This window comes from Bufo bufo, chromosome 1 (genome assembly GCF_905171765.1).
Source record: "Bufo bufo chromosome 1, aBufBuf1.1, whole genome shotgun sequence".
Classification (NCBI taxonomy): Eukaryota; Metazoa; Chordata; class Amphibia; order Anura; family Bufonidae; genus Bufo; species Bufo bufo.
This window is the reverse complement of record NC_053389.1, coordinates 165,495,886-165,514,060: the sequence shown is the minus strand read 5'-3', so window position 1 is coordinate 165,514,060 and position 18,175 is coordinate 165,495,886. Positions and strand designations below refer to the sequence as shown.

Genomic DNA, 18,175 nt, shown 5'->3' with positions numbered 1-18,175 from the left:
ATGATTCTATATACTGGATCATAAAATATTTAACTTAATATAACTTATAATGTTATAAAACCTTTAACCTGTAACACTAAGATCAATTATCTTCTTGGACATACGTGGCATATTACTATTATAAGGCCTCAATATTATCCATATTCTTAACATCATTTAGACAAATTTCCTTTATCTCATTTCCAGCTACCTTGTCGTCTGGTAGGTGGGCTTCTATACTGCTTTGCAGTTAATATTGGCGTCATGTATTTGACCCTGTTCACACATACACATGTTCACTCAGTCTTAGTGCATTTTGTGGTGTGCTGCTACTTCATCTATTTGTTTGCTGTATTATTGCCAGGTAGCTTGCACCTGCGATTTGTCTCAGGAGGTGCTGTTTACGTTTTTTGCCTATACAGTGGGATGCGAAAGTTTGGGCGACCTTGTTAATCGTCATGATTTTCCTGTATAAATCGTTGGTTGTTACGATAAAAAATGTCAGTTAAATATATCATATAGGAGACACACACAGTGATATTTGAGAAGTGAAATGAAGTTTATTGGATTTACAGGAGGTGTGCTATAATTGTTTAAACAAAATTAGGCAGGTGCATAAATTTGGGCACCACAAAAAAGAAATGAAATCAATATTTAGTAAATCCTCCTTTTGCAGAAATTACAGCCTCTAAACGCTTCCTGTAGGTTCCAATGGGAGTCTGGATTCTGGTTGAAGGTATTTTGGACCATTCCACTTTACAAAACATCTTTAGTTCATTCAGGTTTGATGGCTTCCGAGCATGGACAGCTCTCTTTAAGTCACACCACAGATTTTCAATTATATTCAGGTCTGTGGACTGAGATGGCCATTCAAGAACGTTGTACTTGTTCCTCTGCATAAATGCCTTAGTGGATTTTGAGCAGTGTTTAGGGTTGTGGTCTTGTTGAAAGATCCAGCCCCGACGCAGCTTCAGCTTTGTCACTGATTCCTGGACATTGGTCTCCAGAATCTGCTGATACTGAGTGGAATCCATGCGTCCCTCAACTTTGACAAGATTCCCAGTCCCTACACTGGCCACACAGCCCCACAGCATGATGGAACCACCACCATATTTTACTGTAGGTAGCAGGTGTTTTTCTTGGAATGCTGTGTTCTTTTTCCTCCATGCATAACGCCCCTTGTTATGGCCAAATAACTAAATTTTAGTTTCATCAGTCCACAGCACCTCATTCCAAAATGAAGCTGGCTTGTCCAAATGTGCTTTAGCCCACCTCAAGCGGCACTTTTTGTGCTGTGGGCGGAGAAAAGGCTTCCTCTGCATCACTCTCACATACAGCATCTCCTTGTGTAAAGTGCGCCGAATGGTTGAACGATGCACAGTGACTCCATCTGCAGCAAGATGATGTTGTAGGTCTTTGGTGCTGGTCTGTGGGTTGACTCTGACTGTTCTCACCATTCGTCGCTTCTGTCTATCCGAGATTTTTCTTGGTCTGCCACTTCAAGCCTTAACTTGAACTGAGCCTGTGGTCTTCCATTTCCTTAATATGTTCCTAACTGTGGAAACAGACAGCTAAAATCTCTGGGACAGCTTTCTGTATCCTTCCCCTAAACCATGATGGTGAACAATCTTTGTCTTCAGGTCATTTGAGAGTTGTTTAGAAACCCCCATGTTGCTACTCTTCAGAGAAAATTAAAAGAGGAGGGAAACTTACAATTGACCCCCTTAAATACTCTTTCTCAAAATTGGATTCACCTGTGTATGTAGGTCAGGGGTCACTGAGCTTACCAAGCCAATTTGAGTTCCAATAATTAGTTCTAAAGGTTTTGGAATCAATAAAATGACAACAGTGCCCAAATTTATGCACCTGCCTAATTTTGTTTAAACAATTATAGCACACTTTCTGTATATTCCAATAAACTTCATTTCACTTCTCAAATATCACTGTGTGTGTCTCCTATATGATATATTTAACTGACATTTTTTATCGTAACAACCAACGATTTATACAGGAAAATCATGACGATTAACAAGGTTGCCCAAACTTTCGCATCCCACTGTATGTATATTGTGGAGGACCAGGCATCCTCTTTGGAATCTAGCACTCCCCGCCCATCCCCCACCCCTTGGTGTTTTTAATCAGAGTAACAATGGAGCTGGACCCTCCGTGTTAGAGTAGGTCCCACCTGATAAGAAGCTACCTTGTTGTCTGGTAGGTGGGCTCAACATATTGTTGATCAATAATATGCGCTAAGAGCTTCTTCACTGCTTTGCAGTAAATATTGGCATCATGTATTTGACCCTGTTCACACATACACATGTTCACTCAGTCTTGGTGCATTTTGTGGTGTGCTGCTACTTCACCTATTTGTTTGCTGTGTTATTGCCAGGTAGCTTGCACCTGCGATTTGTCTCAGGAGGTGCTGTTTCCGTTTTTTGCCTATACAGTATAAATGTTAGATATATAATTGGTAACACAAATAATGAATGTAACGGAACTCCTGGCACCCCGACTGGGTACCTCCGTTGATAGTACTCCTAGTGCTTTCCGAGGACTCCAAGCACTCCACTTGACACCGTACGCACTGCAGACCCCACGAACCGCCGAAGCTTGTTTGAGGTCTTACCGTCTCCTACCCACCCTAGACCTACGACAAGGCTCCAGGCTCCAGTGGGTGAACCTCTCCTAAAACCAGAGAGCAGGAACAGCTCTTAAAAGAGCTAGTAGTTATAGCCAGGGGAGTATAGCAAATCTCCCAGCGTATAGCAATCCTCCAGTGTCGATCAGTTACCCAAACACCAGCCTCAACATGATGAAGGATAAAACAGGCACTCTTTATTGAGGGCTACCCGCCCGTATTTGGGCAGGTCCCCATCTGGTGGACACGCCCCTAGGGGACCAGAAGGAAGACTGTGACACAGGAAAGATACGTAGCAACTCAGGATACACAGACACAACACATCCCCACAATGCATCATGGTTTCCTCCTCTCTGCCCTGGAGACACCCGAGGAGCAATTTAATTTTCTCTCAGGACAAAGGGAAATCGCCAATACACATGTGGAGACAACAGGACAGAAATCACCACCCAAACACACAATGTCACACCTCCACAGCAAACACAGACATTTAACATATCCCAGATAGCTCAAGTCTGAGTGCATATCATTAGGTGAATGGTACTCAGAATACACAAATACAATAAAATTAGCTATCTGGGTACCCTCACATAACAAAATACAATTCCAAAGACAGCTGTGGCGGCCGGTCTGTCTTCTCCTTTAAAGTTAGTATGGGCCATAATCCTGAGGCAAGAGGCTGGTAAACAGGCCTCTCCAAAACCCAGTGGCGAGGTTGGTTTTGCCACACATCTCCCCCTCCCAGGGAAGACTAACCAGATACCTGACCTCACGGTCAGTACCTGAGTTAGTCTGGCAGTCCAACCACAACCCAATACGGGACCTGTTGAATCTTGGGGCCTGGCTCTGTTCTGTATGTCCCCAGCTGTTGAGTGGGCATCTGCTACTCCTTGCTTCCTTGTTGCTCTCTAGCTTGGAGCTGTAGTTACTTGGTGGGCAGAGGCCGACTGCGCTCTGCCCCGATGCCAGCTCTTCCGCTGGGGAAGCCTGTGGGAAGTCTGGCTCTGGAGAAGAGGATAGGGGAGGGCAGAGGCCGACTGCGCTCTGCCCAGATGCCAGCGCTTCAGCTGGGGTAGCCTGTGGGATGTCCGGCTCTGGAGAAGAGGATAGGGGAGGGCAGAGGCCGACTGCGCTCTGCCCAGATGCCAGCTCTGCCACTGGGGTAGCCTGTGGAAAGTCAGCCTCTGGAGAAGAGGATAGGGGAGGGCAGAGGCCGACTGCGCTCTGCCCAGATGCCAGCTCTTCCGCTGGGGTAGCCTGTGGAAATTCAGCCTCTGGAGAAGAGGATAGGGGAGGGAAGAGGCCGACTGCGCTCTGCCCAGATGCCAGCGCTTCCGCTGGGGTAGCCTGTGGAAAGTCAGCCTCTGGAGAAGAGGATAGAGGAGGGCAGAGGCTGACTGCGCTCTGCCCAGATGCCAGCGCTTCCGCTGGGGTAGCCTGTGGGATGTCCGGCTCTGGAGAAGAGGATAGGGGAGGGCAGAGGCCGACTGCGCTCTGCCCAGATGCCAGCTCTGCCGCTGGGGTAGCCTGTGGAAAGTCAGCCTCTGGAGAAGAGGATAGGGGAGGGAAGAGGCCGACTGCGCTCTGCCCAGATGCCAGCTCTTCCGCTGGGGAAGCCGGTGTGGACTCAGCCTCTGGAGAAGAGGATAGAGGAGGGCAGAGGCCGACTGCGCTCTGCCCAGATGCCAGCTCTTCCGCCTGGATGTGGTCATGGAATCCTATCCCCAGGACATTGTTGCAGATCGGCTGTGGAGAAGAGGAATCGCTTACCTCCTCCTCCTGGCATTCCTGCGGGGTTGGTGGGGGATCTGTAACGGCCGTCCAGTATCCCGGTAGGCCTGGTGCAGAGACTGCGGTCCCATCTGCACCATTGGAGTTAGGGGTGCTGTCCCCCTGTGGTTGGGGAGAGAGACCGGTTGTCTCCTCTCCCTTCAAAGTACACTGCCGCTGGGGCATGGAGACGATGCTCTCCTCTCCCTGCAAAACATACTGCCGCTGGGGAGCAGGACCAACTGTCCCTACTCCCTGAAACTCCGGCTGCCGTTGGGGATCTGGGCCGACTGCCCAGCATCCCTGTAGGGCTGGTGGAGAGATCTCAGTCCCATCTCCACCTGCCATATGGGTTTCCCCCCAGGACCAGTCTATGAGGTCCCCTACCTCTTTAGCTGGTACTGAAGCAGGGGATACTTCAGTCGGGTCCTCCCAGTACACCTCCACAATATCCTCCCAGCTGAAGGGCTCTGGACCTGGGTCTGACACTCTGCTCTCTCGCTTAGCCCTCTCAATGGAGTGGAAGAGATCTCGATAGTCCTGCTCCAGTTGCCACTCCAGGGTTGCTAGGTGAGCCAGGTCTTTCTCTACCTCATGGGGGTCCTCCCAATCCAGCCTAGCCTCCCTCTCGTAAAAAATGTTCTGAAGTCTGGACTGTGCCGGGCTCCTGAAGTCAGGCTCTGCAAAGGACTCCCATAACAAGCCAGGACCATAAAACTCCTCTCCCTCTGGCTTGTCATGCTCAGCTGCCCAGGGGGAATGTTGAATGACATGCCACCTTAGGGCCTGGTAAGCGTCCTCTAGCCAAAGCTCCTTACATACCAGGCTCTGGAACTCTGTTACCCAGTCATCCAGGGGCTGCTCTCCCAAGAGACCCATCCGCATCGCCACATGCTTCTGTAGCTGCTGCCAATAACTGGGGAGACTCTCACCTCGCCGCCGCTGGGCATTTTCCAGGGCATCATACCAGACTTCCTTTCTGTCTGCATCCCTGTAGTCTGCGGCTGCCTCCTCCTCCTCGTCATAGAACGATGTCCGAAGACTAGTTGATTCCATCCTGCTGCTGTAGCCAGGGGCGCTGTACGGATATTAGCGTTGCCCTCAATATACTCCACAAACGGTGTCTCCGAGCTGCTTCTCCTCACACTAGGACGCCATCCCACCGCTGCCACCAAATGTAACGGAACTCCTGGCACCCCGACCGGGTACCTCCGTTGATAGTTGCTCCTAGTGCTTTCCGAGGACTCCAAGCACTCCACTTGACACCGTATGCACTGCAGACCCCACGAACCGCCGAAGCTTGGTTGAGGTCTCACCGTCTCCTACCCACCCTGGACCTACGACAAGGCTCCAGGCTCCAGTGGGTGAACCTCTCCTAAAACCAGAGAGCAGGAACAGCTCTTAAAAGAGCTAGTAGTTATAGCCAGGGGAGTATAGCAAATCTCCCAGCGTATAGCAATCCCCCAGTGTCGATCAGTTACCCAAACACCAGCCTCAACATGATGAAGGATAAAACAGGCACTCTTTATTGAGGGCTACCCGCCCGTATTTAGGCAGGTCCCCATCTGGTGAACACGCCCCTAGGGGACCAGAAGGAAGACTGTGACACAGGACAGATACGTAGCAACTCAGGATACACAGACACAACACATCCCCACAATGCATCATGGTTTCCTCCTCTCTGCCCTGGAGACACCCGAGGAGCAATTCAATTATCTCTCAGGACAAAGGGAAATCGCCAATACACATGTGGAGACAACAGGACAGAAATCACCACCCAAACACACAATGTCACACCTCCACAGCAAACACAGACATTTAACATATCCCAGATAACTCAAGTCTGAGTGCATATCATTAGGTGAATGGCACTCAGAATACACAAATACAATAAAATTAGCTATCTGGGTACCCTCACATAACAAAATACAATTCCAAAGACAGCTGTCTTCTCCTTTAAAGTTAGTATGGGCCATAATCCTGAGGCAAGAGGCTGGTAAACAGGCCTCTCCAAAACCCAGTGGCGAGGTTGGTTTCGCCACAATGAAATATGTTGTATAATCCTACAATATATCTGACATGTCATTATAAGTAATATGACCTCTTTTAACTGCGTATTGTTTATTCATTTTTAACTCAAATATTGTATGCTCAGTCTTAGAATAGCATTCATACATACACACATGGCACCTACTTACATGGCACAGCAGCTGCTAACATCACTCTTACACCATCACACGCTCATATACCAATTAACTTCAATTAATAAAATGATATAATTTAACCCATATGTATATATTATTTTGTAATGCGCATTATAAAAGAAATTTCAGTTATAAACCTGAAATACTTCATTTGTGGACCACACATAAACAATTATTTAGTTTTTTGCATAAACTTAAGATCCTTGAATTCCTAGAATTAGGCCTTTCCATAAACATAGACATACCATTAAACTATTCTTAGACAAAAGATCACAAATGTCATCATGTGCTCATGTCCATCAACTAACCACCTGCTTTCTCAACATGGCTAAACACAAGAAGAACCATTCTCATGCACAATGTAAGTTTTATCTTTACATTTAGTGTTATTCTATTATTTAAATATTGTTACATAGATTAACAGTTTGATTACTAGATATTCCATGCAATTATGAAAGTTATTTAGTAATGTGGAGAAAATTGCCAAGGAAGGAAAATTTCAATTTCGGTCAAATGCTGCTTCTCAAGAAAATTTCTACTGGAGAAAATATAAAAATAGAAAACAACATTAGATACAACAGAAAGTTATTTCCCAGCAATATTATCTGTATAAAGAATATACAAAAATCATATTCTTCTATTCTCTGACCTCTGGTATAGAGAGAGGAATGTCTTCAGGCTCAAGACAAGAGAATAGGATCCTATTACTTCTACAATTATAGATTTTGTCTTCTTTACTGTAGAATTACAACTACTAAAACTTTATTTCTTGTTGCCTTAACATACTGTATATATAAGGAACCAACCTCTACATGTCCTTGTAAAAAAGAAAGAAGAAAGGATGGAACCATAATCCAAATACATGTTTTATCCTACAATGTGCTGATCTTACAATAAGTATCACATTCCTCTTTATACTTATGTATACCATATAATAATTATGTCATACATTGTCTTATAGTTAATCAGAACTTTTATTTAGCTAATTTCAATGAGAAAAAACTAAATCTTATCCTTATCCAGGCCAAAACCATTACCAATATGTCTGTCCCTAATAGACTTATGTCTAGCCAATGCCTTAACCTCTTTTTATAACTTCTTTGTTGATGAGATCCTGGAATATCCTGCTCAATGTGACTGGTTTAGAAATGTCAAAATCTCTTAATTCATTTAAGAAATCCATTGACTGCATTTTCTTACATTTTTCATTCTTAATTTCCTCTACTTTATTGCAAATTCCACCCTCAGTTGATGCATCTTTACAGATCACAGCATCTATGGTTGGAACTTCACTGGTACAATTATATATGGATCTATCTGACACTATTCTGTGAAAGACCTTCACCATATGGACAATATTCCTTATTTTCTCTTTCTCCCTACTGACTAAATTATGCTTACAGTCTATATTCTTGTTTTCTTGTTCACATTCTGCATATAAACTAAACCATATCGTCTGCAGATCTAACTGTTCACTAGGCATGAACTTAACTTAAATTATAAGCTACTCTTATCATCAATAGAATTTATTATTTCCATACTCACAACCTCAGTAGATTCAAGGCTGGGCTTCTGTCATCAGCATGTCTTGGTATGTCTGGCATTTGTTGTCCTCCTTCAAAAGATTCTTTTTAGATTCTCCGACTTATTAAAGCTTGAAAATAATTTTTGAGTTCACTCTTCCCCCTCTTCAAGCTTAAATATACGGTATGGTGGCTCGCCAAATGTAATATAAATATGTATATGAAAAATACCGTATTTTTCGCCCTATAAGACGCACTGGCCTATAAGACGCACCGGCCTATAAGACGCACCTAGGTTTTTGAGGAGGAAAATAAGAAAATAAATATTTTTAACCAAAAGGTGTGCTTTTGGTGGGTTTTGAACTAATGGTGGTCTGTGCATGACACTATTATGGGGGATCTGTGGATGGCACTGTTATGGGCGATCTGTGGATGGCACTGTTATGGGAGATCTGTGGATGCCACTGTTATGGGGATCTGTGGATGGCACTGTTATGGGGGATCTGTGGATGGCACTGTTATGGGGAGGGGCATCAGTGGATGGCACTATTATAGGGAGGGGCATCTGTGGATGGCACTGTTATGGGGTGCTGGATCTGTGGATGGCACTGTTATAGGGTGGGGGATCTGTGGATGCCACTGTTATGGGGGGGATCTGTCGATGGCACTACTATATATGTGTCATTCACAGATCCCCCTCATAACAGTGTCCCCCAATACACCGTCCCGCCGGCCACCGCAGTATTTATAAATATTAATCCTTAACCTCTTAATAAGTTTAACTAAAGCTGCGCTCTCCCCTGTATCAGTACTGTACTTACTAACAAGCTTCCATAGCAGGCAGAGCGGACGGCAGCAGTAATGTCACTCACTGATGTCGCACGCCTGCTCCGCCTGCAAAGTGGGAGGAGCAGGCGAGCGACGTCAGTGAGTGACGTTACTGCTGCCGTCTGCTCTGCCTGCTATGGAAGCTTGTTAGTAAGTACAGTACTGATACAGGGGAGAGCACAGCTTTAGTTAAACTTATTAACAGGTTAAGGATTAATGTTTAGAAATACTGCAGTGAGCGGCGGGGCCCGGTGTAAGAGTACAGTGACTGCAGCCCCTCCACTCTCCCCGCTCATACATCTGCAATGTAAAATGGAAGCATTCGCCCCATAAGAAGCAGGGGCATTTTCCCCCCACTTTTGGGGGGAAAAAGTGAGTCTTATGGGGCGAAAAATACGTTATAATATGGGTAATCCTCTTCAAATATAGTTAATGAAAAAAGAGTTGTCCAGACTTTCTTTGAGAAGTTCCAATAGCACTTTATTTAGTATCTAAATTTAAAAACATCCAGGTACAGATAATGTTGGTCTACGCGTTTCAGGCAACAAAACAATTGCAGCCCTTACTCATGAACGGTCATGAGTAAGGGCTGTAATTGTTTTGTTGCCTGAAACGCGTAGACCAACATTATCTGTACCTGGATGTTTTTAAATTTGGATACTAAATAAAGTGCTATTGGAACTTCTCAAAGAATAGCTGGACAACTCCTTTTTCATTAATTCATATCCTGCTCCCAGTCCGGGTAAGGGAGCGGTCCGTGTCCTCATGGTTGAAGTCTCCAGACAGGTGAGAGCTGCTCCAACTACCTTTGAATAGACGGTCTTCAAATATAGTTTATGCGTTATTTGGAGTAAGTAACACCCGGAGTACTCATCACCAGGATTCAACAAGAGTTATATAAAAAATTAATAATGCGATTTATTTTCGGTCTTCATAAAAGTTGATTACTTACAAAAATAGTTTAGGAAAAGTCTTAGACTATTGTCCATTCATGAATATGAATGTCCTTAAAGTATCCTTTCTGAAAGGTAGGAACCTCCTTCTCAGGCTCCATGTGTCTTTTCCATCTTCTTCAGCATTAACCCCCAACAGAGAGTGAGAAGACGACCCCCTTGTCTGTCTCCGTCAGTAATTTATACCATAGATACAGGCGTATCTTACTAATGTATGTGCTTCTACATTGTCATATATGGAGACTTCAAATATAGGTCTTGATGTTCCCATACAGACCTCCGATCAACCTTGTGTATCACTATAGATGGTGTCAGTGTGTAGTGCAATAAAGCCTTTATACATATTATATTTCACATATTATTAAACAGCTATCAGTATGGATGAATCCAGACCACATGGGTGAAATATCAATGAACATTCATTCATAACAATGAAATAATGCAAACCAGAGTCTGCTAATCACTGCTCTGAAAGGTTTAATTATCCATATTGTGATTAGGTATGTCTGGATGAATGGACTCTTGCTTTAGATATTCATATCTACTTGTAATTTTTTATTCATTGATAATGCTTGGTGGTTTATATTGTTTCATCACTATGAATGAATGTTGATTCATCTCCAGCTCTGCGGTCTGGATTCATTTAATGAATGGTTGTACTATAGGAGAGCACTCAGCCACCAGAGTATTAGCCTTTTTAATGCATAGGAGAATAATACCTTTCTATTGGCTCTTTTTGCGATCCGTGATTGGCTTTAAAATGGTTTATACATATATGTGCTTGATTTTGCTTAGTTCAACATCCACTTATGGCAATAAATAATATAAATAAAAATAAAGTTGTGGTTTTTGTTGCAGGATCAAGAAATGGCTGGAAATCTCCACTCAGCCAATAACATTGTGGCCAGTGGTCAACTGCAGACAATTCCTTGCATCACATCAGGACCAGGAAGTGGACAGTTGTATCAGAAGATCAGTGGCTGGGGGTCAGTGAGATGAGTAATGCTTATATATTAGTTGTAAAGGGCATCTGTCAGCAAGATCAACCCTTTAAAACCAGGCATTATGTCTGGTAGGTTTGCCCTAGCTGATTTAAACCCTACCTTTATTGCCCCCAGCCTGGTGCAGCATTCAAGAAAAATCTAAATTTTAAACCATATGCAAATTAGGGCTCAAGTGCACTGAGGGCCTGTCCTAGCTGTTTGGTGCACATTAGCTCCTCTACTCTACAAGACAACTCCCCCCCCCCACTTGATTCACAGGGCCAAGCGTCCGATTCATTAACACGCATGGCCCTGTAACCTTGTGCTTACACCATTTAATTCATCCTCGGCTCATGTGCAGTACATCTTAGGGCCCATTCACACCGTGTTTTATGGTCCACAAAACACGGGCACCGGCTGTTTGCGTTCCACTTTTTGCGGAACGCACACAGCTAGCCCTATCATAGAAATGCCTATTCTTGTCCGTGATTGCAGACAAGAATAGGACATACTCTAACTTTTTTGCAGGGCCGCGGAACAGAACTACAGATGTGGAGAGCACACATTATCCCCTCCCTCATTCTAAAAGTTTTCCATTAGGCTTTTTCTTTGTAGGTTCCTTCCCTGGATTGGATTGGACCTAGAAAAACTAATGCAAAATACTGATTAAAATACACCAGTGTGAGTGAGACCTAATTTCTCCTCTATGGTGGTAGTGGCCCCTTACCTTTAAAGGGGTTATCCGAGTTAAATAAATTTATGCTAATAACTCTTATAGTATTATATTAAACTATTTTGTAAATCACTTACATTAGCTATTTTGCTCTGTTTAGCCAGTTCACATTTGGGTCATGTGACCCCGAACGTCACTAACCCTGCTCAGGCACTGACGTCTCGTTTACAAGCTTCTCCCTGCTTGAGGGAGTGGCCCGGCTCTGTAAACGAGACGTCAGAGCCTTTGGTGCCCACCCCTCTCTCCTCACACAGCCTCGGCGATGGTAAGCAATCGCTCATGCACGATACTTACCAGAGCGGTGATAGATTTTCTCCAGCAGCACCAGAAGCAGGGTATGTGTCTGGCTCTTTCCCTAACATGGGCCAGTTTACACGACCCCCTCCCGCGTCTGGGGATCGTTATTACAGCCCTGGCCCCCTCAACAAGTCCCCATTACACTGTTAATACCCCCCCCCCCCCCGGGAAAAAAAAAGGAAATAATTGTCCATCATATAGATATAGCTATATCTAAGCTATAGCTGCATCCAAGATATATCTTTATCTAAGCTATAGCTTAGATACAGTGATAGCTTAGAATCAGCGATGGCTTAGATACAGCGATGGCTTAGAATCAGCGATAGCTTAGATACAGCGATAGCTTAGAATCAGCGGTAGCTTAGAATCAGCGATAGCTTAGAATCAGCGATAGCTTAGAATCAGCGATAGCTTAGATACAGCGGTAGCTTAGATACAGCGGTAGCTTAGAATCAGAGTTAGCTTAGAATCAGCGGTAGCTTAGAATCAGCGGTAGCTTAGAATCAGCGGTAGCTTAGAATCAGCGATAGCTTAGATACAGCTATATGTCCATCTTATAGATAGAGCCGTAGCTGTATCTGCAATGTGACAGGAAGATCTGCCTGTGTGAGCTAGGAGATGATCATGTGACTGTTTTTTTTTTTATGCAAACAGGTTGTGCAGAGCAGGGTGAGGCCTCTTTCACACTTGCGTTGTCCGGATCCGTCGTGTACTCCATTTGCCGGAAGTGCCAGCCGGATTCGTAACAACGCAAGTGAACTGAAAGCATTCGAAGACGGATCCGTCTTCAAAATGCGTTCAGTGTTACTATGGCACCAAGGACGCTATTAAAGTCCTGGTTGCCATAGTAGTAGTGGGGAGCGGGGGAGCAGTATACTTACAGTCCGTGCGGCTCCCGGGGCGCTCCAGAATGACGTCAGGGCGCCCCATGCGCATGGATGACGTGATCGTCACCCTGACGTCACTCTGAAGCGCCCCGGGAGCCGCACGGACGGTAAGTATACTGCTCCCCCGCTCCCCACTACACTTTACCATGGCAAACAGGACTTTAGCGTCCCGGCAGCCATGGTAACCATTGAGAAAAAGCTAAACGTCGGATCCGGTAATGCGCCGAAACGACGTTTAGCTTAAGGCCGGATCCGGATTAATGCCTTTCAATGGGCATTAATTCCGTATCCGGCCTTGCGGCAAGTGTTCAGGATTTTTGGCCGGAGCAAAAAGCGCAGCATGCTGCGGTATTTTCTCTGGCAAAAAACGTTCCGGTCCGGAACTGAAGACATCCTGATGCATCCTGAACGGATTTCTCTCCATTCAGAATGCATGGGGATAATCCTGATCAGGATTCTTCCGGCATAGAGCCCCGACGACGGAACTCTATGCCGGAACAGAACAACGCAAGTGTGAAAGAGCCCTAAGGGGAAGGTCAGATTGTTCACGCCCACAAATATTCATGAGGGAGAGCTCAGGCTTTGTTGTTATACGCCCCCCAGCATGTACTTCAGCATGTAAACACAGCAATAACAGAACCATGAAAAGGTGTAAGTATGGGTTTCTCTCTTAAGAAATCAAGCTTAACCAATGTATATGTATGTCCTGATGAATTTTATGAGGTTTTAATTTTTTTCCCCATAACTCGGATAACCCCTTTAAGGCACCCATGCAGCTGCATATTCTGTATGTTCTTTGTGATTTTCCCTTCCTCATTGCTAGTAATAAGAGTTAGTAAATTTAGGATGTCTGAGCTGTAAATCTGCCAAAGTCTCGCCTTGTTTTGACCCTAAAGTTAAAGGTTAGTGTAATTTTAATTAATTGCAAAATTAAAGAGAGATTAGAATACTGGCTGGGCAGGGAACAGTGGTGGCTCTTATGATTCAATGCAGGAAGCTCCATGCTTACTATATAATTAAGAGGATAAGAGGCGAAAATACTATGCTTAACCTTCTAACCACACAAAAGCGACGTCAAACTAGTGTTGAAATGAGCGTCTATCCACAGAAAAAATGTCTGCAGTAATGTCCTGTGACCAGTTTTTCAGCATGTACTAAGGTAAAATAAGATAAACATCTACCTCCTCCAACAATATGTGGTTATTTGTCTAGAGATCTGTCTCGTAGCTCAAGCAAAAGCAAAAAATGTTAGCAAAGAGACAGGAAATAATAAGAAAATATTCATGCCTGGAAAACTACCATAATTCTGCTCCCCATGAACAAGAATATAATTATGATAACACTGCCGCTATGTACACAAATATAACTACTATAATACTGCCTGAATGTACACAAATACACACTTGAACAAAATTGTTGGTACCCTTTCATTAAAGGGAACCTGTCATGTGGATATTTGATTATAATCTAACTAATTATATACAATCATTAACTACTAAAAAGTACCTTAGATGTATTCACTTAAGGGTGTGACAGATGGTTACCTCATAATATACACACAAAGATGCCGCATGCTAATGAGCTGATTTGAGTCCAGCGTGATGTCATTGAGTCCAGCGTATATTTAATACAGAGCTATAGCCATATGCTGCTGGTTCATATGGAAACAAACTGTCACTCAGCAGCAGGTGGGTGGGGAGAGTCAGGAGCTCATAAATATTCATGACTCATCATTATCAGCTGGAGCTTTTCAATACAAGATGTTGGCAGATTGACTGGGTCAATTAAAGAAAGTGACCCAGCATTGTGCTGGAGAATCAGTCACTTATTTATGTTGCCCTTAGTTAAGACACCAGAAAACTGGTAACAGGTTCCCTTTAAAGAAAGAAAAACCCACAATGGTGACTGAAATAACCCCATTTTCACCCAGGCAGCCCCCCTGACTTGAGCATCGGAGCAGTTCATGCTCCGATGCTCTCCTTTGCCCTGCTCTAAATCGTGCAGGGCAAAGGCATTTTTTGGGGTTCAGGTGACGTACCGGGCTCTCCCTGGGGTTGCCAGACGGAGGGGGGGGGGGCTTTAGCTCTGCCCTAGCCTGTAAAACGGCTAGAGCAGCGCTAAAGCCCGCCCATCAGAGCCGGTGATGTCACAGAACAAACTGCTGGGCGGAAGCCTCCGCCCGGCAATGTGTTATTGTAAATAAAAGAGTCCTTGCCCTGCGCAATCCAGCGAAGGGCATGACATGCTCCGATGCTAACATCAGGAGAGCTGCCTGGGTGAAAGTATGGGTATGTCCAGGTTCAGCTCTGAACCCGGACAACCCCTAAAGCTGATAAAAGTAATAATAAATAAATAAAAATGCTGAAAATCAGCTAATGATCTTCAGACATTGCTTTTCAATTGTGCTTTAACAGAATAATAAAAAAATAAAATAAAAATAAATAAAACTGGCCTGGACAAAAATAATGGAACTCCTAGAAAATAATTTTACCATAGGGACATGTTAAACTATGGTGTGTCCTGTAATTAGCATCACAGGTGTCTTCAAACTTGTAATCAGCCAGTCTGCTTGTTTAAAGGATGAAAAGTAGTCACTGTGCAGTTTGGTATCATGGTGTCTACCACACTGAACATGGACCAAAGAAAGCTGGGGAGGTGTCTCAGGAGATTAGTAAAAAAAATATAGAAAACATGTTAAAGGTAAAGGCTATAAGACCATCTCCAAACAGCTTTATATTCCCGTTACTACCGTTGCACATATTATTCAGAGGTTTAAGGTCTATGGGACTGTAGCCAAGCTCCCTGGACATGGCCACAAGGGGAAAACTGATGACAAATTGAAGAGACGGATAATACGAATGGTAACCAAAGAGCCCAGAACAACTTCCAAATAAATTAGAGGTGAACTCCAAGGTCACAGAAGATCAGTTTCAGATCACACCATCCATTGCTGTCTTAGAAAATGTGGATTTAATGGAAGACAACAGAGGAAGAAACCACTGTTGAAAGCAAATAATAAAAAAGCGAGACCGGAATTAGCTAAAATACATATTAACAAGCCACAAAGCTCCTGGGAGAATGTTACAATAAGTTGTAAGCCGACAATAGATACAGAAATCTATATATTGAAACAGAAGCAAACATGTGTAAAAACACATTACTGCAGCGATAAGTTGATACAAAGTATTAATTACAAATAAACAAATAAACAATATTACTGTATCCCGACATTTTTATGATATACCATCTCCTCCTGATCCCCCCCAGGACAGCATACAATTTTATGAAGACAACTCGTATAAAGATCTCCTGTTCAATGAACAGCTAGCTCTATGCTGTCTTGAGGGTCTTCAGGATGAACAGGGAATTAGAGACTTACCCAAACCGGCCAGCAAATTTTGTACACGTAATACCAAGTTCTATACAGTTATGTCACGCACAGGCAGTATGGATGTTTTCCAGGAGGTCCTGGAAAAAGAATTGAGGAATATTGAACTAGATAGCAAGAAAACTAAGAATTATAATAACCTCAATGCATCCCAAGCCCTTGCTCTTCAGCAACTACAACAATGTGACACCATAGTGATTAAAATGGCGGACAAGGGGGGGGGGGCGGTGGTTGTTATGGATAAGACAATTTATGGCCAACAATTGCGGGAGATGTTAGCGGACACTTCCACATATAAGAAATTATTGCACGACCCGCTACAAGAATACATGGTTAGCTATATTTCACTGCTATCGAGAGGAAGGGAGAGTGGTGCCTTCGGTGACAGTGAGTATAGATACCTAAATGTGGAGGTGCCGGTTACCCCCATAATGCACGCTTTGCCTAAAATCCACAAGGGCGTACAACCGCCCCCCCTCCGTCCTATAGTCTCTGGCATAGGTTCCCTGACTGAACGCCTGGGCAGTTGGCTGGACAATATTCTCCAGCCACTGGTCAGGCGTACTCCAGGGTTTTTGAAAGATACCTCAGATGTGCTACGAGCCATGTACAAATTTGTGTGGAATGAAAATTATAGATGGATCACAGCGGATGTGGTTTCTCTTTATCCCTCTATTCCCCACGGGGTTGCTCTACTAGCATTGGAATTTCACCTGCATCGATATACTGGACTTGGTTCCGGCTATATAGAATTTATTTGTGAAGTCACGAAATTTTTGTTGACTCACAATTATTTTGTGTTTGATGGTGTGCACTACCTGCAGACCCGCGGAGTGTCAATGGGGGCCAAGTTCTCACCGTCCTTGGCCAATCTGACTATGTCCTATTGGGAGGAAAAATTCATTTATAGTCTGGACAACCCCTTTGGGCCTGGTTTGGTCTGGCACGGCAGATACATCGACGACATACTCATGGTGTGGGCGGGCGGTGTGTCTGCCGTCCCAGACCTCCAGGCCTATCTAAACAATAATGACTACAATTTGCGATTCATTTGTTCAGCACATGAATCCCATACCAGCTTTTTGGATTTGACACTCCGCGGGTGTCCGGGAGAAATAGTGCACACCATCACATACAGAAAGGAAGTGTCTGGCAACTCAATTCTCAATGCAAAAAGTCATCATCCAATGCATACTATTAGAGCAATTCCCGTGGGTGAATTTATGCGCACAGCAAGAAATTGCAGTGATAGGGAAAAGCTAGAAGATGAGTTTGACAAGGTATCTCTAAGATTAAAAGAAAGGAATTATCCCACCTGGATGATTAAAAGGAGGAAAACAGTGGCATTGCTCAAAGACAGAGAGGAAATGCTATTTGGCAAGCCCAAATATAAGAGAACTAGAAAGGCTTCTGCAGGCGGTGTGGGAGTTTGCGGGGAGAAAGAGCGGGACAGCATTCCTACCTTATCCCTGACATATAGTAGTGAATTCAATGCAATTAGTACATCTATAAAAAAATGTTTGCCAATATTGTTTGATGATAATATTCTATACCAAGCATTGAAATCAGGTTGCAGAATAGTCTCTAGAAGAGCTGCTACCCTGTCCTGCTCGTTGTCCCCGTCTCTCTACACCGCTAATAATATCAAAAAAGATGTCAAAAGTAGCTGGCTATGCTATCAGGGCTTCACTAAATGTGGAAGCAACCCTTGTAAAACCTGCAACTATGTTCTACCCACACAAACATTTGACAACTCAACGCATACAGTCAAATTTCCCATTCGCAGTTATATTAACTGCAATACGGAGGGTGTTGTCTATGTCATCAGATGTACCCATTGTGATCTGATGTACATAGGCAGCACGGCCCGTAAGCTCAAGAGCCGCATCCTTGAACATTTGAACTATATTAGTAATCCAAATATCCTCAACATCTCTAATATAGCGAGGCACTTTATCCAAAAACATGCTCGCAAAGTGACATTTTTTCAAG

At 44.0% G+C, this 18,175-nt stretch overlaps 1 long non-coding RNA gene across 1 annotated transcript in view; it reads right to left on the bottom strand.

Moving 5' to 3' along the window:
- LOC121000945 overlaps positions 1–15,358 on the bottom strand; it is a 677,653-nt gene extending 662,295 nt beyond the window's left edge. The window contains exon 1 of the long non-coding RNA XR_005778937.1: positions 15,287–15,358. This is a non-coding gene — a long non-coding RNA (uncharacterized LOC121000945). The remainder of the gene's footprint in view (positions 1–15,286) is intronic.
- Between the last annotated feature and the right edge of the window lie 2,817 nt (positions 15,359–18,175).